The sequence below is a fragment of the Esox lucius genome, chromosome 7, assembly GCF_011004845.1.
Source record: "Esox lucius isolate fEsoLuc1 chromosome 7, fEsoLuc1.pri, whole genome shotgun sequence".
NCBI lineage: Eukaryota > Metazoa > Chordata > Actinopteri > Esociformes > Esocidae > Esox > Esox lucius.
In genome coordinates this window covers 25671636-25679014 of record NC_047575.1, presented here as the reverse complement: position 1 = coordinate 25679014, position 7379 = coordinate 25671636, and the positions used below count along the sequence as shown (strand labels likewise).

General features: G+C 39.6%; 1 protein-coding gene across 11 annotated transcripts in view; it reads right to left on the bottom strand.

The window, feature by feature from the left end:
* Nucleotides 1-6226: 6226 nt before the first annotated feature.
* rapgef6 (Rap guanine nucleotide exchange factor (GEF) 6) overlaps nt 6227-7379 on the bottom strand; it is a 100854-nt gene continuing 99701 nt past the window's right edge. For all 11 annotated transcript variants that reach the window (XM_034293207.1, XM_034293208.1, XM_034293203.1 and 8 more), the window contains one exon: nt 6227-7379. This exon is cut by the window's right edge and continues 376 nt beyond it. The gene's annotated coding sequence lies outside the window, so the exon portion shown is untranslated.

Sequence of the window (7379 nt, the reverse complement as noted above, 5' to 3'; positions counted from 1 at the left end):
AAAATCACCTTTAATTGACATTTCACCTGTGTGTGTCACCTTATGTGTCTGTTACAAGGCCAAACAATCAAGGGTATGTAAACTTTTGATCAGGGCCATTTGGGTGATTTCTGTTATCATTATGATTTGATGATCACTATCCTTAAATAAAATGTAAAATGTTTTTGCATGATCAGTCAGTGCCAATCTTTCACAATTTCTGCCAGGGTATGCAAACTTATGAGCACAACTGTAATTAACATAGGGTTGGCATTTGCGCTTTTATCTCCCTTAACTAAAAGTCAGAAAGACAAAGTTAGGATTTATGATGTATATTTCATATTTTGTGTGGAATTCTCTGAGAATCACTTCCAGCCAACTCCGTTGGGATGTGAACTTTCACTCATACATTTTAAATTCTCTGTGAACTCTGGCAATCTTTGAAGGGGCTATTTAACATGGCTCCATATGTAATTATTAATCACATATCAATTAATATGAATAATGAATAAAATGTACACAAATTAACAAATCTCAAACTATAACGAACCCACACTCTAAAAAAAAAAAAAGCTAAGAAGACAGATTGTAGTGGAATACTTCTCCAAGGTAATTGTAGTGTAATTCAGGGACCCTGTGTGTTTCTCAGCATGTGACACACACACCTCTCTTTGACTCAGACAAAAACCCCTAACGACTTCTGAAAACAGACTAACCTTGAAAACAGCAAGTGCTCCCAATGATTTTCTCCCAGCCCAGTGCCTGATCTGAACTGATAGATGCATCACAGGAGGGTTGGAGCAAGTCAGATTTAGTTTTTTAATCAAGGATTGTATTCATTCTAACCATCAAATGACAGGAAATGAACAAAGAGTATTTGCTGAGTTATTTTCTCTCGAAGACTGAATTTTTAAACAACTGAGAATAACGAGATGGTTGATTAAAAAGACCCCACGGTGCAGTCAACTCAAATGAACTATATGCAGTTTTACTACATTGCTAAATTGTGAATTATCACACGACCTGAATAGCACTGAAAATATCCCAAATACATGTAAACATCTTCCATCTTCAACGTTAAGACTTGTTATGATGTTATGATGTAATGTTACATTATGATGTAATGAGTTTTAACTATGTTTATACACTGAACAAAATTATAAATGTAACACTTTTGTTTTTGCCCCCATTTTTCATGAGCTGAACTCAAAGATCTAAGACTTTCTCTATGTACACAAAAGGCCTATTTCTCTCAAATATTGTTCACAAATCTGTCTAAATCTGTGTTAGTGAGCCCTTCTCCATGTCCGGTGAGTATGCTGGCCACGCAAGAACTGGGATGTTTTCAGCTTCCAGAAATTGTGTACAGATCCTTGCAACATGGGGCTGTGCATTATCATGCTGCAACATGATGTGATGGTCGTGGATAAATGGCACAACAATGGGCCTCAGGATCTCGTCATGGTATCTCTGTGCATTCAAAATGCCATCAATAAAATGCACCTGTGTTCATTGTCCATAACACATGGTTTCTGACAGTTTGTGCAGACACTTTTGGTTATGCCAACTGATTGTTGCCGCAGCTGTCCGGGTGGCTGGTCTCAGACGATCTTGGAGGGGAAGATCCTGGATGTGGAGGTCCTTGGCTGGTGTGGTTACACATGGTCTGCGGTTGTGAGGCCAGTTGGATGTACTGCCAAATTCTCTGAAACGGCTTATGGAAGAGAAATTAATATTCAATTAATGGGCAACAGCTCTGGTGGACATTCCTGCAGTCAGCATGCCAACTGCACGCTCCCTCAAAACTTGGGACATCTGTGGCATTGTGCTGTGTGATGGAACTGCACATTTTAGAGTGGCCTAATCAGCATCTTGATATGCCACACCTGTGAGGTGGATGGATTATCTCAGCAAAGGAGAAGTGCTCACTAACAGATTTAGACAGATTTGTGAACAATGTTTGAGAGAAATAGGCCTTTTGTGTACATAGAGAAAGTCTTAGATCTTTGAGTTCAGCTCATGATAAATGGAGGCAAAAACAAGTGTTGCGTTTATAATTTTGTTCAGTGTACATTTCCATTTATTCAGCAAACCGTTTAAGCGAGGTAATATCACAGAAACATTATCAATAGCTATGGGTGTCTTCTATCTTCAATATAACCATAGATACAACCCTAGATACCCTTATGTTGTATGGGTCCAATTATGGATATATAACCCTATATATGCTGATGTCATATAGGTTCAATCATGCATAAAGAGCCATTTAAATGCTGATGTCATATGTGTTCAATCATGGATATAGAGCCCTATAAATTCTGAGGACATGATTTCAACATGTCTGTCTACAATGTCTGATTAATTATGTTAACTTTGCAGCCACTGGTGTCAGACCCACATTGAATTGTGAGTGATATCGACCTTGCAGGTGAGTAAAATTGTTCACTTGTTCGCTCAAGATAAATCAAGAGCCGGGGGGGTAGCTTTTGTAAATTGGACTGGCATTTGACATATGAAACTGCATTAGCAACAAAATTAGTTTCAACCATAGATATAGAACCCAATGCAGGCTGGTCGCATTGTTTCTACCATAGATACAAAACCCTGTGCAGGCTGGTATTGTTTCAACCATTCATATAAAATCTGAGATAGGCTGGTTGTATTGTTTCAACCATTGATATAGAACCCTTTACAGCCTGGTCATATCGTTTCAACCATAGATATCAAATCCTAGATAGGCTGATGTTATATGGTTTCAACTATTTATATATATATATATATATATAACATTAGATAGGCTGATGGTTTCAACACTGGCATTACTTGTGTAGTAGATGGCACCATGTATGGTACTTGTGTAGTAGATGGCACCATGTATTTATATGTAATATAGTCACACGTTGAGATCGAGGTAACTTCCAAATGTGCAATTACAAAACTTTTGTCACATTGTGGAATATGAGACTATGACATCAGTAGGTACATGTACGTGTGGGATTAAAGAGAATTTTATGTTGCAATCATGTGATAATTGATTCTGTAAAGATGCAACTGTTTGAAAAACATACTCACCTAAAGGATTATTAGGAACACCTGTTAAATTTCTCATTAATGCAATTATCTTATCAACCAATCACATGGCAGTTGCTTCAATGCATTTAGGGGTGTGGTCCTGGTCAAGACATTCTCCTGAACTCCAAACTGAATGTCAGAATGGGAAAGAAAGGTGATTTAAGCAATTTTGAGTGTGGCATGGTTGTTGGTGCCAGACAGGCCGGTCTGATTATTTCACAATCTGCTCAGTTACTGGGATTTTCACGCACAACCATTTCTAGGGTTTACAAAGAATGGTGTGAAAAGGGAAAAACATCCAGTATGCGGCAGTCTTGTGGGCGAAAATGCCTTGTTGATGCTAGAGGTCAGAGGAGAATGGGCCGACTGATTCAAGCTGATAGAAGAGCAACTTTGACTGAAATAACCACTCGTTACAACCGAGGTATGCAGCAAAGCATTTGTGAAGCCACAACACGCACAACCTTGAGGCGGATGGGCTACAACAGCAGAAGACCCCACCGGGTACCACTCATCTCCACTACAAATAGGAAAAAGAGGCTACAATTTGCACGAGCTCACCAAAATTGGACAGTTGAAGACTGGAAGAATGTTGCCTAGTCTAATGAGTCTCAATTTCTGTTGAGACATTCAGATGTCAGAATTTGGTGTAAACAGAATGAGAACATGGATCCATCATGCCTTGTTACCACTGTGCAGGCTGGTGGTGGTGGTGTAATGGTGTGGGGGACGTTTTCTTGGCATACTTTAGGCCCCTTAGTGCCAATTGGGCATTGTTTAAATGCCACAGCCTACCTGAGCATTGTTTCTGACCATATCCATCCCTTTATGACCACCATGTACCCATCCTCTGATGGCTACTTTCAGCAGGATAATGCACCATGTCACAAAGCTCAAATCATTTCAAATTGGTTTCTTGAACATGACAATGAGTTCACTGTACTGAAATGGCCCCCACAGTGTACCAGATCCTAACCCAATTGAGCATCTTTGGGATGTGGTGGAACGGGAGCTTCGTGCCCTGGATGTGCATCCCACAAATCTCCATCAACTGCAAGATGCTATCCTATCAATATGGGCCAACATTTCTAAAGAATGCTTTCAGCACCTTGTTGAATCAATGCCACGTAGAATTAAGGCAGTTCTGAAGGCGAAAGGGGGTCAAACACAGTATTAGTATGGTGTTCCTAATAATCCTTTAGGTGAGTGTATGTAGCTACTATGTAATTAGCATAGTTACTTCTTAGAGCTATACACTGTAGACACAAACATTGTTTAACAGTTTATTATTGTCCAAATTCATATCAGTAGACTTGGAGAAATAAAATGTACTTTAGCTTTTTAAAACATTCTCTTAAACAAAAATATAACAAGTATTTACAATCACGGGTAGAAATACAAAAGAAGCATACAAGCAAATAATTGTCTTTCTAAAAGACATAGGTTACAACAGCTATGAAAAGTGTAAGCCACAGACAAAATAATATCTTAGTGACCGACGTTGTGTAGTACAATACCTACAGCCAAGCGTACAATTGTGCAGTTCTGCTAAATGCCTGTATTCTTGGAGATACATAACAGAATTTCACGTCTCACTTATTGCATTCCAGGTAATGACAGCAGCTGTTAGTGAAGACATGTTCAATAATGCCTACGGAGAAATAAGCAATAATGTTGTCAGATGAAGTAGACTTCAGACGAATTCCGCCTAACATTTACCTTCTACATATTGGTTCCTATAGACATCTGTCTGGAGTTTGGCAGGCTTTAGTGGGTTTGGTTATATTATGACCCGAATCCAGATTAAAATTGGTGGAGATTCAAGGAACACATTCTAATTTCAGACCTAATTTTAATGTAAATCGCCAAAGAGTAGTATCTTTATTAAATGCCAGGAAAACATAATTTGGAGTGCTGTTGGCATGGGCAGCAATGATTACCAATAATTGACACACAAAAACGTGACTTCACACGAGGAGGGTGTGTGGTCTTCTTGCAGGTTTGAAGGGCAGGCCATGTCTACTAGCAAGGTAAACTGGCAGGGTTTGGCATCAGTCAATTAACTGTTACCGATCAATATGATCAGCTGACCTGAATGGCAGAGTGAAGCACTGTGAGCCGGCCATGCAGAGGCAAGCCAAACTGTCAGCCGAAAACACAAGTCAGAACAACATCATCCATTGACAAAATAGATGACTAATCTAGGTCAAAGCAAATGTCTTGCTATTTACACAGTTCTACAGCTGTACACTTAAATTAGGCAACACAACCAATCAAAATACAGAGAATATTTATACAGTATATATTTGTACTTTCGCTTCAGAGGGGATGAGGACAGTAATACTTGGTCCCGTATTGTACAGGATTCTGCGGAGGAATGTGCAAAGTTGAGTGAAATGGAACCCGCAGAAATAAAACCGCTCAATACATTTTCTAATTATATGACAGATCCCTGGGGGCCACTAGATGAAAGAAAGGAGAGAGGGAAGGGGAGTGGAGGAGAGCGATGGAAGGACAGAGAGGAGAAAGAGACAGAAGGCAGGGGAGAGAAGGTGGTGCGAGCAGGAAGGAAAAAGAACGAAACAAGTGTCATGAAAACAATGCACTGCTTCTGCCTGAGTTAAGTAGGACAACATTACAAAACCGCCAGGCAGAAATTGATTGCTGATGAAGAACTGACATGGTTCTCCCTTATGTAGACAAGGGAATAATGTCAGCTCGATACAATACATTTCTAGCATCTGTTAAGTTTGTTGCCTTTCTCAACATTGAGAAGAGTGTCAGATGGCATTGGCTGAGGACATGTTCAGGGAAACTCTTTCAGCACAGGAGCCCACCACGTGACAGACAGTTATGGACCTGGGTACATCTGTGCACCATGGGATGAGTGCCCGTCCAAACACACAATCAGGAAGTATGCGACTAAAATGGCACCTTTACTACCAACATAGAGCCCAGTGTTCTGGTTAGATGTTGTACACTACATAGGAAATAAAGCCAGGGATGTAATGGATATGGTGAGGGAATCAAGACAAGGCATCTATACAACAAGGCATCAAGGAGGAGTCAAACCAAAACCACACAATACAAAACAACATATACAGAGAGTGGACCTGGCACCAAAACAAAGATGGGGGAAAATCCACAAAAGATTCCTGCCCAGTTACAGAAAAGGGGCAATCACAATGTAGGATTTTATTATAACAAAATATTAAAAATAGTTTTTATAGAGGACTCTCTTTGCATCTATACATGATCAGAACATTCATTTATGACAAGCCAAAAATATATGTATACATTTATATACCTACAGTATATATTACCATTCATATGTTCAAGTCTTTGTATGGCAGAACAAAAAGAAAACAAGTGGCATGTACAGAAGAGTGTTAAAGGACAGGATCCTAACGACATACTCCAGTTTCATCCCTAATGACAATATCATTCCGCAGTTTAGCCCTCAAACCTAGAGGGTTAAAACCTGTACAAATAATTAGCATTAGCTTGCAATAACAAGAAACAAAACACTTTAGAATACTCTACAAAATGTACTCTTTCTAAAAGGGTAGCTATATTATGAACAAGGAATGAAGATGCATGGCAAACCTAGTATTTAAATACAGTACATTTTCCCTTGACTAGCACAGTTTTGTGTTTTGTGGCCCTGACTATTAAACGAGAATAGCATAAAGCAGACACCAAGATGGAAGAGGTCCGTTAAAAGAAAACACACCAGATCGTTTATGCTGCAGCCACATTCTTACCGCATAAAAAGACATCCACATCAAATTAACCTGAAATTATAATACTTTCATGTTTTAGCTTGTAATTATTCAATAGACAACTGCTAGTCTAACAAACAAACACTGTAAACAAGTTTGCAAGCGTCTGTGTAAACAACATTGGGCAGTTGGCGGCATGCCTAGCATTTAAAGCTTTACCAACTCTAAACTTTGTACTGTGCTAACATTTTGTTTCACTGCACTGCAATAAAATAACAACATGTGGTGCTATTCTACAGCAGTGAGCCTGTTTGTTCGTTTGTCCAACTCATTAAAAAACATCTTCCAATACCAGCTATTTAGTAGACAGACGGCAGCGTGCCACTAAAGTACCTCATGTTGCTGTGGGCTAATAAGCGCAGGAAGAGGGGAGGAATGGAGGGGGAGGCTGCATAAACTACGGCCTGAGATGCTGTTAAAACCCAGAAACACACACAGGCATGTGGAGGGTCACTGCCGCTAAGCTCGTCTTTGCATGCCATTTGAAGTTGAGAACGTCAAGTAAACAGCTTAAAAACTAGTCAAAAACACCAGGGACCGGAGAGC